We start from the raw sequence: 17,817 nt of genomic DNA, 5'->3' as shown, positions 1-17,817 counted from the left end.
TACTTATTCAAATCTGTGAAAATTCGTTCTAATGCCCAGAACACATTTGGGCCAGGATGGAGTGACCTGAATTTGATGCGGGCCATCACTATGTATGTAATGGTGGCATAAGATCAGTGGCCCAACGCCATTTAACCCCTGAAAAATACCAGTTACTTATTCAAATCTGTGAAAATTGGCTATTTACCCACTTTGATGCCTGTTCTGATGCCCAGAACCCCTTTGGGCCAGGATGGAGTGACCTGAATTTGATGTGGACCATCACTATGTAATGGTGGCGTGAGATCAGTGGCCCAGCATCATTTAACCCTGAAAACACCCTTACTTATTCATATCTGTGAAAATTGGCTATTTACCCACTTTGATGCCCGTCCTGATCCCAGAACCCTTTTGGGCTAGGATAGAATGACATGAATTTGATGCGGGCCATCACTATGTAATGGTGTCATGAGATCAGTGGCCCAGCATCATTTAACCCTGAAAACACCCTTACTTATTCATATCTGTGAAAATTGGCTATTTACCCACTTTGATGCCCGTCCTGATCCCAGAACCCTTTTGGGCTAGGATAGAATGACATGAATTTGATGCGGGCCATCACTATGTAATGGTGTCATGAGATCAGTGGCCCAGCATCATTTAACCCCTGAAAAACACCAGTTACTTATTCAAATCTGTTAAAATTTGTTATTTGTCCTCTTTGATACCCATTCTGATGTCCAGAACCCCTTTATGCCAGAATACATTGACCTGAATTTGATGTGTGGCATCCTGATCTATGTGTCTGCAGTGTGAGATCAGTGACCCAAAGTCATGTAACCCTTTCCATAACGTCCTTCAGTGCCAACTTTGATGCCCATTTTTGTGCCAGTTTTATCAATTTTGTAGTTGCTTTTAAACATATTCACATCCCGGCACCTCGCTGCATTGTATTTTATTATTGCAATTTTTTATTTTTGTCGTTAAACCTATAAAAAACAGAAAAAAATAAATTGCCGAATAAGAAACCAACTTCAACATCGTGCACTCGTGTGTGCAAGGCTATGTGCACAGGGTGCGTTTTTGGTGCATTTTCGTGGCGTTTTTTCCGCGCGGAAATGGGCCAAAAACGCTAGGTAATCCGTGTGTCAGCTAATGCAATGACAATCCTGAAGTGCTGTGCACATGATCAGGGATTTTCCTGTCAGGATTTTATTGCGTTTATATCTGCAGAATGTCAATTCTTTATGCGTTTATGCAGTGTTTTTCACCCATTGACTTCAATCGAGTCAGTCAAATCCACAGCAAAAATGCAGGTCTAAAAATATTTGTTAATTTGCTGCGTATTTGACTGACTCAATTCAAGTCAATGAGTCAAAAATGCGGCAAAAACGCACAAAGAATTGCCCACGGCAGACTACTCCTCCCATCACCCTAAGGCCGCTCCCGCTGACAATAGCAGGAGCAGGCGCACCTGAGGGGAGAAGTAGTCTTCTCAGTCGGCATCTGTGCACAGTGTAAAAAAAACTAAAATAAATTGCTATTAAAATAAAACACCTTATACTCACCTATCCACTGTAATCCTGATGTCCCATGGCGATCCAATCACCCGGCAGCACGCTATACACTGACAGGAGCGAGATCACTCCCGACAGCTGCTGGGAATGACGTCACTGGAGTTCATCAGCTGAGAGTTCCGGTGCCCTCACTTATGGCACCGCTGCGTGAGAATTTTCCAACGCAACATTGATGTAGTAAGTGAGGTCACCGGAGCTCTCAGCTATACACTGATAGGGGAGTGATTACACTCTTGTCAGTGTATACATTGCTGTCCTATACAACAGTCACATCAGTGATTGCTGATGTGACTGCTGTATAAGTGACCCATATCTTCGTTGGACACTCTGGATTATGTCATCACGGCGGACAGGTGAGGGATATGGTTGTTTTTTATTTTTGGTTTCTTACAGGAGACGAGGGCATCGTGAGATTAGGCGTTAGGTGAGTATACAGTGTTTTTTATTTTTAAATAAATTATTAAAACGGTGTGGAATTTTATTTAACATAAAAGACTCTTAGCATCAAAGACTTGGCCCTTTCTTGGATCTCCTCATACTTAACAGACAGGACATTCAGTGTCTCCCACTCACACACCACCTCCTCATTTCGCCCCCTATCTGTCGGTGTACCCCAAGGTTCAGTCCTAGGACCCCTGCTCTTCTCCATCTACACCTTCGGCCTGGGACAGCTCATAGAGTCCCATGGCTTTCAGTATCACCTCTATGCTGAGGCTGACGCGTCCCCTGGGCCGTGGGGTACTTGGCAGCCGGGCCCCTGGTTGCTTGGGGGATATCACGGTGGCTGGCCCGGTCCGTGACCCAGGGCGGTCAGTAAAAAGGGAAACTGTTGATAGGGGATTATAAGTGTTCGTGACGCCACCTGTGGAATGCGGCTAAGGGGAGCCGCCGCTGCGGAGCAGTCCTCTGGAGCTGGTGATACGGCACCAGGGATGGTGTGGCTCTCCACAGGTAGAGCTAGCTCCAGGGCAGCGTGGGGTGTAATGGATGGTGGTGCAGGGGAGAGACGGCAGGACGGTCCCGGAGGAAAGACGGACACTCACACGGGGGTAAGCTTCAGTACCTTTATTGGTGATGCTGCAGGCACGGTCCAGGGTACTCCAGGCGAAGGGCGCACTTTTGGACTCTCCCCAGTGAGCGGGTATAGGGCCTCCTGATCCGTGGCTTACTCTCTGAGCTTCTGACCTGCCTGGAGCTAGGCCTAGCTTGGTGACTGTCTCTCTGTGCACCTGCTGACCTGGTGGTAGGGCCTTCTCTTTGGAGATCACTCTCCCTGGACGCTGGGGCTTTCGTGACTCCTAGCCCTGGTACTGTAATCAGCATTTGGTGAACCTGGGACCTGTAGTTCTCCAGGGGTTTCGGTGGTTCCTACTGGGTATGAAGAGTCCCTGTAGGCGCGGACCCGGTGTCCGGTGTATATATCGGGGTGAGCCTGGTATGCTCCTCTACCCCCTCGCTACTTCTTCCTTCTCTCACCTTCGGCCACACTCAGGCCCTCACTAGACTTTCACTTGTGCTGTAGGCCTTGGCTCGCCTAAGCACGGCAGCCAGCGTGCTGCCTCTTCGCTGCTCTCTGAGCGTCAGCACGCTCTCTGCTCAACTCTGAGCTGTGTCCCTCTCTGAACACTAAACACAAACTGAGCTGCCTGGCTCCACCCTCCCTATATATGTCCCTAACAGGGCTCCCTCTGCTGGTCTGAGGTGGTAGGGTGGAGGTGTGTGAATGTGTGAGGGCCTCTTGTGGAGAAGTCCATCCATGCATCCTTCTGGGTTCTGTGGCACCAATGCGCGGCAGGGCACCACATCCCCCCCTAGTAAAACACAGTACTCCTGGACTGAAGCATTTTTCTCAAAACAGGTTAACAATAACATTTCTTTCCTTTATGGGAGGCACTTTTCTTAAACGTTACAGGTAACACTATAATACGATAATAATAGAGTTACAGCAAGTCCCGTAACCTGGTGTCCATTTCACCGATGGAGGAACATGAGGGACCCGCCTGAAAACCCTCAACGTAGGCCCTGGGCGTGGCTACAGGGCATAGGTGATCCAGGTGCTGGACTACGTCTTCTGCCATGCCAAACGGCTTTTTGTTCCGTGGTCACTTAAGGGGCACTCTAGGGAGTGCAACTATGTACAGGAACAGTTTTTGGGCTGCTCACAGTCCTCAGCCTACGAGTCCTTTATATATACCCTTACGGGTAACTAAATAAACACATATATCTCAGTTTATACAATAAACAATATGCAATACCCTACTGGGTAACTATTTATACTGCAGGTATTTTTCTATTTACTCCCTATACCTGACAGGGGTCTGGCCTTTTGTGCTACGCGATGACCTACGTAGTACGAGGTTGTAGTGTGGATGCTTGTGCTATTTTCTGCTCTATGTGTTGGTGGACTGCAAGACTGCCTTAACCTCTCTACGGGACTGGCAAGTACACTGGTTACTGGGCCTACTGGCTCTGCTTCCGCCATCCTTCTTCCGGGGATTCTTCCTGAGTAGGCTCTTCCGGGGCACTTACAGGTCTTACTTACAGTGGAGAGTCTTCTGACTGTTGGTAGAAGTGTAGCACAGGTATTATTACCGCTCCATCCAGTTGAGGCCAATCTGCCGGGAAATCTCCTAAGACAGTATGGAGTACTTTTTCTTTGGGCTCCTCCGGTATGGTGAAAGGCACTTCCTCCTGGGGCTTCAGCGGACTTGGGCACAACTTCAGATGGTCTCTTGATACCTTTGCAGTTGTTCTTCCTCCGTCTTTGCTAATTAGACAGGTTTTCCTATTGTCGAATCTGGAGTTCAACACAGTGTAAGGTTCCCTTTCCCACTGGTCGTCAAGCTTGTGGCTTCTCCTTTTTCGTTTCAGCACAACTTCTCCAGGTGTCAAGGGTTCGGCTGGTGCACTCTTGATGTACTGTGCTTCCTGCTTATCTCTCACCTTACTTAGACTGTCTTCGACACAGGCCTGTACTCTCTTGTACTGCTCCTGTCTGGTCACATCCCAGTCTGCAGTGGACATATCTGCTTCTGGCTCTACCACTCCAAGCTCCAGGTCCATGGGCAACTTTGCGGGTCTTGCTCTCATGAGGTACGCTGGAGTACAATTGGTGGAACTCACAGGTATGTGATTGTACAGATCTACCAGGTCAGGTAGTTTGTCTGGCCATTGGTTTCTTTCGTCTAGAGGTAAGGTCTTCAACAGGTCGATGACTATGTTATTCATCTTTTCACATAACCCATTGGTTTGGGGGTGGTACGGTGTAGTCCGGATCTTCTTACACCCGTACAGATGGCAAAACTCTTTGAACAGGCTCGGCTTCAAAGGCAGGGCCTTGATCCGTCAGCACCTTTTCCGGGTATCCATGGGGCCTGCAGAAGTATGCTTGAAACGTCCTTGCTGCAGTTTCTGCCGTCAGATCCTTGACGGGGGCTACCACCAGGAACCGGGAGTAGTGATCCACCATGGTCAGGGCATACGAGTTGCCTGACCTGCTAGGTGACAGCTTGACGTGGCCCAGAGCGACGATCTCCAGGGGCTGGGTTGTCTTGATGGACTGCAGGGGTGCCTTCTGGCTGCTGTAGTCTTTTCTTCTGAGGCTACAGGGTCCACAATCCCGGCACTACCTCTCTATGGAACTCCACATTCCAACCCAATAAAACCGATTCTTCAGGAGGGTTTCCAGCTTCTTCCAGCCAAAGTGCCCTGCTTGATCGTGGTAGGCCTCCAATACCATCTGGATGTCTGTCCTGGGCACTACGATCTGCCATACCATCTCATGGGTCCTAGGGTTGACATACCTTCGGCACAGCTTCTCTCTAGAGATGAACCGCCGGCTTCTTTCATTCCACAGTTGCTTGGTTTGTGGAGAAGCGTCCTTCTCCAGGGAGGAACCTTCCTGGTTTATCAGTTCTTTGATACGGCTGACAACCGGGTCGCTGTCCTGCGTCTCCTTCCAACTGTGATGAGGTAACGGGTTTAGTGTCTTACCACGATACCTCCTGGAGGTGCGCTGCTCGTGGACCATCCCATTTCTGTGGAAGGCAGGTAGCTCAATCTCCTCCAGGTCATCCACTTCTTCTTCAGTGTCCGACTGGTGAGGCATTCTGGATAGGGCATCGGCATTGGCGTTCTTGTGGCCTGCCCAGTACTTGATGGTGAACTGATAGTTTGACAGCCGGGCCATCCAACGCTGTTCCATGGCTCCCAACTTGGCTGTCTCTAGATGTGTCAAGGGGTTGTTGTCAGTGTAAGCCGTGAACTTACTGGAGGCCAAGTAGTGCTTGAATCGTTCAGTGATGGCCCAGACCAAGGCCAGGAGCTCCAACTTGAAGGAGCTATAGTTTTCTGGATTTCTCTCAGTCGGACGAAGCTTCCTGCTAGCATAGACGATCACCTTCTCTTTGCCATACTGCTTCTGACTCAACACAGCTCCCAATCCCTCGTTGCTGGCATCAGTGTACAGCAGGAAAGGTTGGCTGTAGTCAGGGTAGGCCAGGATTTCTTCGCCGGTCAGGATCTCCTTCATCACTGCAAAGGACTCAGCCTGCTCTTTACCCCACTGGAAGGGGGGGTTCTTGCCTCTGTTGGACTGTCCTACCAGGAGATCTTGCAAAGGCGCTGCCTTCTTGGTGTAGTCCTTCACAAATCTCCGGTAATACCCGACCAGTCACAGGTACCTCCTTGAGATTCTTCGGCTCCAGCCATTTCTGAATGGCAGTGACCTTCTCCGGGTCTGGTGCTACTCCTTCTGGACCGATGATGTGCCCCAGGTACTGAACCTTCCGTTTGAGCAGGTGGCACTTGGAAGGCTTCAATTTCATCCCATACCGGGACAACGACTCAAATACCTCCGCCAGGTGCTTCAAATGGTCCTCATACGTCTTGGAACACACTATCACGTCATCCAGGTATAGCAGCACGGTCTCGAAGTTATGGTGTCCCAAACTGCACTCCATCAATCTCTGGAACGTTCCAGGGGCATTGCCGAGTCCGAACGGCATACTGTTGAACTCGCAGAGTCCCATCGGGGTAGTGAAGGCCGTCTTCTCCCTGTCCTCCTCAGCAACTACTACTTGCCAGTACCCACTAGTGAGGTCAAGGGTAGAGAAGTAATTTGCAGACTTTAATGCAGCCAGGGATTCCTCTATACGGGGCAAAGGGTATGCATCTTTATGTGTTATGCGATTTACCTGTCTGTAATCTACACACATCCTCATGCTTCCATCCTTTTTCCTGACCAGGACCAGGGGAGCTGCCCAAGGGCTACAGCTATCTCTTATTACCCCTGCCTTCTTCATGTCATGCAACATTTCCTTCGCTTTCTGGTAGTGTGCTGGTGGTATGGGCCTGTAACGTTCTTTGATGGGTGGATGGTCACCTGTGGGGATATGGTGTTGTACCCCTTTAATCCTCCCAAAATCAAGTGGGTGTTTGCTGAATACTCCCTCGTATTCCTGAACCACCCTGTGTGCACCCTGTTTCTGATGGACAGGAGTGGCGTTAGTCCCAACATGGAGCTGTTGACACCAATCCCCCACCTGGGTTTCCGAGTCGTTATCCTCCACTCTGTCTGGTGAGGTTAAGGACTCCACTGTGTGGATAGCGTTGTTATTTACAGTGTACAATCTGGCAACAGTGCCATATCGTGGTAATTTGACTTCATCCTCTCCATAGTTTAGGAGGCGTACGGGCACCCTCCCATTGCGTACATCAACCACCCCTCTGGCAGTTAAGAGTGTAGGTCTGTGCTCCGAAATAATGGGCTCTACTACCGCCTGGTAGTTCTGTCCTCTTAGACCTATTGCTGCTCTACACTAAATCAGCATTTCACTCATCGTGGGAATCACAATGGGTATCGGGTCTGTCACCCGTACATTACTAATTTCACCACATGACAGCTTTACCTGTTGCTGGTACATAAGGGCTCGGATCTCTTTCTGGAGCACCCTCCTCTGCCCTGGCTTGGCAGTGTCAGCCATCTGTTGAAGCAAGAATAACACTTCTCCCAAACAGTTACCAACAACATTAGTACCAAGTATCATGTACAAGTCTGTATCATCAGGATTAGTCTCTACTACAATTAGTCCCTGGTCCTTCAGTTCCACTCTTCCCACCTTTACTGCCACATCCTTAACCCCGACTAGGTTAAGGGGAAGGCCATTGGAGGCATACACGGAAAGGTTTGGAGCTGGCGGGTGAAGTTAGTCTATGGAGCAGAACCTTTTGTAGAGGACATCAGGCATGATGGTTACCTGAGATCCAGTGTCCAGCAGGGCAGGTGTCGCGATGCCATCCAGCACAATGGACAGGAAAGGTCTTCCTCCCATGAACCGATGGTACCAGTTTGATGGGCCTGGTTGATCTACTCCTGGGTGTCGGCCCTCGGCCCCAGGGTTTGCTCGTTTAAAGGACAGTTTCGCGCAGTGTGGCCTGCCTTCTGGCAGCGGTAGCAGATGAATTCTTCAAGAGGGTGACGTTAGTCGTTGGTCCTCCCACGGGGCGGCGTCGTCCTCCTCCGGGGTGGCGTCGTCCTCCTACGGGGTGGCGTTGTCTTCCTCCTTCTCCTCATCCAGGGGACATCCTCAGGGCTGTCGGTGAGTAGGATCCTTCCTTCCGGCTCAGGCTCCAGCTGTAGCTGCAGGGTGCTCAGGACAGTGGCCAGGGTTTTACTTAACTGGCGCACTTCAGAGCGCAGGCTGTCCAGCTCACTAGGAGGCACTGTTTGCATCTTTGTTTCAGCCGTTAATGAAGGAGCGGTGGGTGCTGCGGGCACTGGGGTGGCCCCACCTTGGTAACCTTGGATAGCAGTATCTGTTGTTTCCAGGGGCTGCAGACCCTTTATGGCCATGTCCTTAAGGGTGTCAAAGGTGGCATCTGGATGGTCTAAGGCCCACCACTGTACAGTTCTGCTCTCTTCCTGGGACCTCAACCCCCGGATGAACTGTTCCGTCAGCATTTTATTTTCATTTTGTATGCTGGCTAGACTAACCTGTTTCAGGGCCCGCAGGGCTTCCTGTAAGCGCCAGGCGTAGTCCCGGATACTGTCCTCAGGTTTCTGGACACAGTGATAGAACCTCATCCGGAGAGCTGTCTCAGTGCGGTTTTCAAACACAGTTTGCAGTCTCTTAAAGATGATGGATACCGATTCCTGGTCTGCGGCTGGCCAGGTTTCAACTTCCCGCTCTGCGGCACCAGTCAATTGTCCCAGCACAACAGCGGCTCTCTGTTTACCGGTCATAGAATACATGTCTAACACACCGCATATTTTTCTCTTGAATCCGGACAGGGTGTCCGGTTTGCCATTATACTGGGGGAGCCACTTCGCTCCAGGGATATACGGCAGGGCCATGGGTATCAACGGCGTCATGACCCCTGCTGGTGGAGTGGCCGCTCCGGCCTGTGCAGCGCTGGGCGCAGGTTGGGCATCAGGAGCGTTAACCGGTGCTCCGGTGGCTTGCTGGTCGTCGGCCATGGTTGCGCCCCCCTAGTGAACCTGAGCCTACCTTATTCACTTTCTTTAACAGGTAGGCCGCAGCTCCGCGGGCAACGGTCTTCTTCCAGGACCTTGCGTCGCTCGCGTCTGACGTCAGAGCGTCCTCTGGGCTCCTTACAGGACCTGACGCTTCCTGGTTCGACGTCAGGGGCGGGGCGTGTCCTGGGCTCCGCGCGCTGCCAGTGGTTACGCCTCTCTGATTCCCGCAGTTACGCCCCTCTTCTTCCCGCGCAGCGACAGGAAGATGGCGGGAAATCTCGGGAATGGCGGGAAACCTTCACCACAGTGAGTATTACAGTCTTTTAAGGCGCACAGTACCCGGTGGCAATGGGCACGGAATCCTGTTCGTGATGCCAAGGCTGAAGCGCCCCCTGGGCCGTGGGGTACTCGGCAGCCGGGCCCCTGGTTGCTTGGGGGATATCACAGTGGCTGGCCCGGTCCGTGACCCAGGGCAGTTAGTAAAAAGGGGAAACTATTTATAGGGGATTATAAGTGTTCGTGACGCCACCTGTGGAATGCGGCTAAGGGGAGCCGCCGCTGAGGGGCAGTCCTCTGGAGCTGGTGATACGGCAGCAGGGATGGTGTGGCTCTCCACAGGTAGAGCTAGCTCCAGGGCAGCGTGGGGTGTAATGGATGGTGGTGCAGGGGAGAGACAGCAGGACGGTCCCGGAGGAAAGACGGACACTCACTTGGGGGTAAGCTTCAGTACCTTTACTGGTGATGCTGCAGGCACGGTCCAGGGTACTCCAGGCGAAGGGCGCACTTTTGGACTCTCCCCAGTGAGCGGGTATAGGGCCTCCTGATCCGTGGCTTACTCTCTGAGCTTCTGACCTGCCTGGAGCTATGCCTAGCTTGGTGACCGTCTCTCTTTGCACCTGCTGACCTGGTGGTAGGGCCTTCTCTTTGGAGATTACTCTCCCTGGACGCTGGGACCTCCGTGACTCCTAGCCCTGGTACTGTAATCAGCATTTGGTGAACCTGGGACCTGTAGTTCTCCAGGGATTCCGGTGGTTCCTACTGGGTATGAAGAGTCCCTGTAGGCGCGGACCCGGTGTCCGGTGTATATATCGGGGTGAGCCTGGTATGCTCCTCTACCCCCTCGCTACTTCTTCCTTCTCCTCTCGCCTTCGGCAACACTCAGGCCCTCACTAGGCTTTCACTTGTGCTGTAGGCCTTGGCTCCCCTAAGCACGGCAGCCAGCGTGCTGCCTCTTCGCTGCTCTCTGAGCGTCACCACGCTCTCTGCTCAACTCTGAGCTGTGTCCCTCTCTGAACACTAAACACAAACTGAGCTGCCTGGCTCCACCCTCCCTATATATGTCCCTAACAGGGCTCCCTCTGCTGGTCTGAGGTGGTAGGGTGGAGGTGTGTGAATGTGTGAGGGCCTCTTGTGGAGAAGTCCATCCATGCACCCTTCTGGGTTCTGTGGCACCAATGCGCAGCAGGGCGCCACAATGACACACAGATCTACCTCTCTGGACCCATTATCTCTTCCCTACTAACCAAAATCCCACAATGTCTGTCCGCTATCTCATCCTTCTTCTCTGATTGATTTCTAAAACTTAACATGGACAAAACTGAATTCATCATCTTTCCACCGTCTCACTCAACCCCCCCCCAACTGACCTATCAATCGAAGTCAATGGCTGCCCACTCTCCCCAGTCCTGCAAGCCCGCTGCCTAGGGGTAACCCTGGACTCTAACCTCTCCTTTAAACCACATAAGCCCTTTCCACTTCCTGCCGACTCCAGCTTAAAAATATCTCCCGAATCCGCACATTTCTCAACCACGAATCTGCAAAAACATTAGTGCACGCCCTCATCATCTCCCGCCTCGACTACTGCAACCTCTTGCTCTGTGGCCTCCCTTCTACCACTCTCGCACCCCTCCAATCTATCCTAAACTCTGCTGCCCGACTAATCCACCTGTCCCCCCGCTATTCCCCGGCCTCTCCTCTCTGTCAATCCCTTCACTGGCTCCCCATTGCCCAGAGACTCCAGTTCAAAACCCTAACCATGGCATACAAAACCATCCACAACCTGTCTCCTCATTACATCTGTGATCTAGTCTCCCGGTACTTACCTACACGCATCCTCCAATCCTCACAAGATCTCCTTCTCTACTCCCCTCTTATCTCCTCTTCCCACAATTGCATACAAGATTTCTCCCGTGCATCCCGCCTACTCTGGAACTCTACCCCAACACATCAGACTCTCGCCTACCATGGAAACCTTCAAAAGGATCCTGAAGACCCACCTCTTCCGACAAGCCTACAAACTGCAGTAACCCTCGCTCCACCATTCGCTGCACGACCAGCTCTACCCTCACCTACTGTATCCTCACCCTTCCCCTGTAGATTATGAGCCTTTGCGGGCAGGGTCCTCACTCCTCCTGTACCAGTCACCGACTTGTATTGTTCAAAATTTATTGTAATTGTTTGTGCTATGTATATCTCTTTCACATGTAATGCGCCATGGAATGAATGGTGCTATAATAATAAATAATAATAATAATTCTGGCCGTGCCTTTATTTCAAAAACTTCACTACAGGGTTAGTGAAGGGTGCCTCTGGTAGACACCCTCCATTACTAACCTGGGCTTCATGTCAACTGCCAATACAAGGCTGACATGAACCCCAACCTTATTACCCCACTTGCCACCGCACTAGGGCAAGTGGGAAGAGCGGAGGCTATCTTATGGATGCGCCAGTTCTGAGGCTGCTGAGAGCTGATATTATTAGGCTCGGAGGGGGCCAGGATCCTTGATCTCTTCCCTGGCTATTAATATCAGCGCGCAGCTGTGTGCCTAGCCTTGCTTGTTAAGCATAGAAACAGAAAAAAAAAGAAAAAAACTGACGGCACTTCCAATACAAGAAATAGGTGTGAACAGGTGCTTACTAGGAGTCACTATCTCCATAAAATACTAACAAAGCAGCACACTGCAACGCTAAGTATGCGAACATGAAATATATGAAATTTGAATAGCATTACTGCTCTAGAAAACAGAAATAAATGAGAAATCTTAGCGCATAAATTGGCCAATTCATGTGTACCTGGAATCTGCTGTAAGGTAGCGCTAATGATCATGTTGAGGGGCACTCACTTCACCGGGTCAATTAAAGCACACATGCAACGTTTTCCGGTAATATGAAGTCCAGCAGTTTATTACACATCATAAACTGCTTATAACATAGTCCATCTCAGTGGCTAGCAGGAATGTTACACATGTAATATCCTAGAGCCTTTTCAGTAGCAGCTATGCCCGCTTGGCTTCAGATACAGACTTCAGCAAGGTACAACAACAATATTCATTTAAAGCACCGTTTTTACCTTTGCCGGGTCTTAGCTGCTTCTATCAGCTCTGTTCTGCCACAACTGTGGTTTAAGGCTCACCAGACGTGGTCTCCAGGCCACGTGCCTTTCAGGGCCAACGGTGTCCCAGACACAGGGACCAGGCCTCTTGCCTCTCCAGGCTAATGGTGTCCCAGGCACAGGGACCAGGCCTCTTGCCTCTCCAGGCTAATGGTGTCTCAGACACAGGGACCAGGCCTCTTGCCTCTCCAAGCTAATGGTGTCCCAGACACAGGGACCAGGCCTCTTGCCTCTCAAGGCTAATGGTGTCCCAGACACAGGGACCAGGCTTCTCCACAGTTTCAAAAACCAGCAGGATTTATATATCCTTCTGTGCGCACAGGACCTGTGATGATGTCACAGTCATGTGATCAGTCACCTGAAGGGGAGGTATGTGGTCAGCCCCCCTCTGACATTTTGGCAATGCAGCAAGCCGCTGCATTACATACCCCCCCCCCTGTTCAAACTTGTGGGGTTGAACACATAATATACACAATCACATTATAACCCACAGTTCATTTGCGCTGCTCAGCCCCTGGAACATTAGTCATCAACATTAGCCCATTCCTTAGGGACCTACCATCCGTCATTGTCTCCAACTTCGTCAAGTCACATTTCCTAGTCGTAACCTTGTCAGACCTCCCCCGCTCCCAACAGTCAATACAGCAGTGCGACTCACTTGCGCTTGTATATAAGGTCCGACTCCGTACTGTCTCATACTCTTTTTCTTTTTGCATGGGCCTCTCAGACCTGAGTTACTGGAGGTTTCACTACCTCTAAACCCACGCCCACTACCGTCAGGACATCCTGAAAGGTCTCTAACTTCTGCTGTAGCTGTTCTAATATTTAGGGGGCCCTTTCTCTGTCTGGTCTCACAATTTATAGACGGCTGCCATCTTCTGCTGCTCAGACGACGCTGTCTTTCTATTCACAGTCTAGCGAGATTCAACTGTTCTACCTCTCGCAGGTAGGTCACTCGGTACTCCATCAGCATTAGTATATATGCAAGATTTTCTTCTGTGCCTACAGCAGAGAATGACACCATGCCGTCTTCATCCGGTATCCAGTCCTGATGATCACGTGGACTGCTTATTTTCATCGCACCAGACTTCTTTACCATCATCTGCATGGCTCGGCCATTTCTCCCAATGAGCTTTCTTACCAGAGCATGAGGCACCCGGATGACTTCTTCCCACAGACTTTGAGCTTTTCTCATAAGCTCCAGTTGTCTAATGGCTTGTTCCGTCTTCAACCGGACAAACCGCTTCGTGCGAACACATTGCCAGTGCATGTCACTTAGGATAGCCACCCTCTTCACTGTGACTTCGGTTGTGGACAGGACCACCAGCTGTTTAGCTTCTGAGGTCGAGTACACCTTACAGGCTCCCACGGACTTCTTAAACTCTTCATGCACTGACTCTCTGTTGCATTCTTCTCTCAAATCTTCGTGTACATCTATGAGGCACTTGTACCGAGACGTTTCTGCCTCACCAGTGGTTTCCAGACAATCATCCGGCTCAGGTTTCAGGGGGCGGTCCTTGTAAGGAAGCGGGTGGCTCCCAGGGAAGACGGGCAGGTAGTCACGGCAAGTGACAGGGACAGTCTCTGGGTAGAAGGGCAGGTAGTCACGGCAAGTAACAGGGACAGTCTCTGGGTAGACTAGCAGACAGGTAGCAGGTGGACGCTCCCAGGGGAGCGGGCAAGAGTCTCTGGACGGGCAGGTGGTCACGGCAAGTGACGGCAGAGCCTCCAGGTAGGCTAGCAGGCAGGTAGCAGGTGAGCGCTCCCAGGTGAGCGGGCAAGAGTCTCTGGACGGGCAGGTGGTCATGGCAAGTGACAGCAGAGCCTCCAGGTAGGCTAGCAGGCAGGTAGCAGGTGAGCGCTCCCAGGTGAGCGGGCAAGAGTCTCTGGACAGGCTGGTGGTCACGGCAAGTGACGGCAGAGCCTCCAGGTAGGCAAGCAGGCAGGTAGCAGGTGAGCGCTCCCAGGTGAGCGGGTAAGAGTCTCTGGACAGGCTGGTGGTCACGGCAAGTGACGGCAGAGCCTCCAGGTAGGCAAGCAGGCAGGTAGCAGGTGAGCGCTCCCAGGTGAGCGGGTAAGAGTCTCTGGACAGGCTGGTGGTCACGGCAAGTGACGGCAGAGCCTCCAGGTAGGCTAGCAGGCAGGTAGCAGGTGAGCACTCCCAGGTGAGCGGGCAGGCTGGTCCATAGACAGACTGACAGGTGTCGGAAGGCAGACTGTCGTACCGCAGGCTTGCAAGCAGGTAAGCGGATATTAGGCAGGTTTCAAGCAGGAATCTGGCAGGTGACTGGCAGGTAACAAACAGGAATCTGGCAGGTGACTGGCAGGTAACTGGTAACGGGACCTGAGGGCTGAAGCAGAGTGAAGGCTTTGCAACAACATTGCTCGGGCACCTCCATTTTGGAGGAGGTGCCTTATATATGGTGAGGTCCTCCGGCCATTGGCCGGGGACTCCTTAGGACGGCGCGCGCGGCCAGCAGAGCGGGAGGAGGACGCCGGGCACGGAGCGGAGAGGTGAGGGGAACAGCGTCCCTGCCTAGAAGGAGGCAGGGACGCCGACGCTACACATTCTATACTTATCTTCTTTTAACACTCTCAGCTCTCCTCAGGTCCACCTTCTCATGGTTTAAAGGATTAAGCGCGATTTGTTTGCCCTTCTCCTCGTTCACTGATTGGTAGTTTGCCAGGTGACCTTTGAACTCGACAACTTCTTCCTCTAGCTCAGCTACTCGCCTCTCAGCAACCCATCTCTGAAGCTCTTCCTGCTTCAACAGCTCCTTTTTCAGCAGAATTCTCTCAAACCTCTCTGTCTCCAATGCACCCACTCGGCTCTCCACAGCCAGTCTCTCAAGCTTCTCTTGCTTCAAATGGGCTTGTAGCGTCTCCTTGAGCTCCTTGATCTTGGCTCTTACATCCACTGAATCATCCAAGCTCGCATTATTCGAGGAGGCATTTGCTTCATACCTCCCTTCTCCGATAGACTCCTTCATCTTTTTCCGCTCAGCTTCCATCCTACCAATTCTATCCTTAAGGCACATCTCTGCCCTCTGGAGATCATCACAGAACATCTGCAGCTCCTTCACCTGAGCTTCCAGTCCCGAGATCTTTCTGCGGAGATCATCATTCTCATCACGGGTGTCCTGTAGAGCAGTCTCAATCACTTGGCGCATGTGCTCTGCATCCGCCTTATCATCTTCTAGTTTTTCCTTAACCTTGAGGAGATCCTCATAGTCTCTCTTAGTTTGTTGCAGTTCTCTATTGAATTTTTCACGCATCTTTTCTGCCTCACGGTCGTGACTAGACACTTCATCTTTTAATGCTTCTTTCAGGGAGGATAGCTCCTGGTCTCGCTGGTACAGAGAGTCCTCCAGCCGCTCCTTCTCCTGCATTAGAGGCTTTACTTGGTCCTGGAATTGCTGCAGCTCCCTCATGAGTTCACCATACTCCTTCTTGGATTCACACAGCTCCCAGTTGAACTGTTCGCGCAGTTGTTCTAGGTCTTGATCACGTCCAGAAACTTCATCCTGCAGCGCCCCTTTTAAGGCAGATAGCTCCCTATCCCTCTGGTGTAGACCCTCATCCAGCCTTTTCTTCTCCTGCATTAGCTGCTTCACCTGCTCCTGAAATCTCTGCACTTCCTTTCTTGAGACTTCTGCTTCTTCCGCATCCACAGAGCCTTTCTTCACTTGCTACAGCTCTAACTGTACCAAGGAGAAACGATCTTTCATCTCGCACAACTCATCTTCAGACTCCGCTTTGTCAAGCTTCAATTGAAAAACCTCCTCTTTATTTCTCTGGAACATTTCTTTCTATTTGTTGATTTCCTCGCTGCTTTCCTCCAGTTCTCGCTGCAAGTTCCTCACAACCTGATTTATTTTTTGCCATTCAGACTCCAGGCTCAGCTGGTCCGGGGACACGTTCTTCATGTTTTTCCTTAGTTGCTGCACGTCACTCTGATACTGCTGCCTGATAGGCTCCAGCTCTTGGTCATGATTGGCCACTTCCTCTTTCAGGGCTGTTGGTTCCTGATCCTTCTGTCTCAGTAGATCATCCTGCTTGTAACGAATCTGCAGAACTGCATCCAACTCTTCCACCTGATCTTCATTGTTGTCTGATACTGTACCGGAGGTTGCTACTGGCAACGTCACCTCCTCTTTCATCCTGATCTCCTCTGCTTCTAAAGGAGGATCCACACTTGGAATAAAGGCACACAGCATTGCATTTTCTTTATTTACCCTTTCAGCAAAGGCTACTGGAGCAACTTTTTTGTGGCCCTTGCGCCTTCAACGACGAGAGGGGGACTTTATAACCCCTTCTATCTCCTCCTGACCGAACTCTCTTTCTACTTTCGTAGTGTCACCGTCAGCTGTGGGGTCTGTGTCACTTCCCATGGTGTTATGGACCAACAAGTCACCTCCCGCTTTGATGTCCACCCCTTCTACTGGAGCTACCCAGTTATCAACGGTCAAATTGTCATTTTTAGGCAGTACCAACCCACGACCAGTAACCAATTTTGGTTTTCTATGCTCCACCCTCTTTTGAGACTCTGCCCCCTTTTGGACAACCACACCTATAGGGGGTACTTTAACAAAAAAAAAACGCAATAGTCTTAGGACCCAGTTCACAACATATCTTACTGCCTCCCTGGGCACTCTGTGATAGTACCGGCGCCACAGGAGAACTCAATGAACGGTCCGCTGCCACCTTTCTGTAAAGGGCCAACAGCTCCTGCCCTTTCCGTACCACGTCCTGTTGTCGTTTCTCAAATACCTGCTGTTGTTTCTCAAATGCCTGCTGCGAGTCCTGTTGTCGTTTCTCAAATGCCTGCTGCTGCGATTTTAACAGGCACTTTAATCGTTCAATAGCTTCAGTCTCATTTGCTGCTCCCTTCACAGCCTTCTTTATCATCTCCTGCATTTCTTCAGGACACTCCATTTTGCTGCAGACCGTTTGCAGCCGGTCATCCAACCACTTCTCCATTCCGTCTGGAGATACTGCTCCATTCATATTCATCGCGGTACGCTGTTCACAATAGGCACTTCACACCGCTCTCCCCGGAAAAATTTTTGTGGCCCCACCAAGCCACAGCAAACCAGGTTTGAGTGCGACGACAATTTTCGTAACCCCGCCTAGTTACAGCCAGATGCTTTAATCTTCGTGGCCCCGCCGAGCCACAGAAAACCAGGTTTGAGTGCGACGACAATTTTCGTAACCCCGCCGAGTTACAGCCAGATGCTTTAATCTTCATGGCCCCGCCGAGCCACAGCAAGATGCTTGCATCCACATTCGTCGTCCTGTGCCGTTACCCCTTGCAACCAGGCTGCAGTTGCCCGCATTCTCCACCAATTATAAGGTAGCGCTAATGATCATGTTGAGGGGTACTCACTTCACCG

The 17,817-nt window shown here is 51.1% G+C and overlaps 1 pseudogene; it reads right to left on the bottom strand.

Moving 5' to 3' along the window:
* Window positions 1-962: 962 nt before the first annotated feature.
* On the bottom strand, window positions 963-16,627 carry LOC141155013 (cingulin-like; annotated as a pseudogene).
* Window positions 16,628-17,817: the final 1,190 nt, after the last annotated feature.

The sequence above is a fragment of the Phyllobates terribilis genome, unplaced genomic scaffold (assembly GCF_046119375.1).
Source record: "Phyllobates terribilis strain yellow unplaced genomic scaffold, ASM4611937v1 Scaffold_1__5_contigs__length_1240528914, whole genome shotgun sequence".
Taxonomy (NCBI): Eukaryota; Metazoa; Chordata; class Amphibia; order Anura; family Dendrobatidae; genus Phyllobates; species Phyllobates terribilis.
Note: the sequence above shows the minus strand (reverse complement) of the source record. Positions and strands in the feature narration are given on the sequence as shown.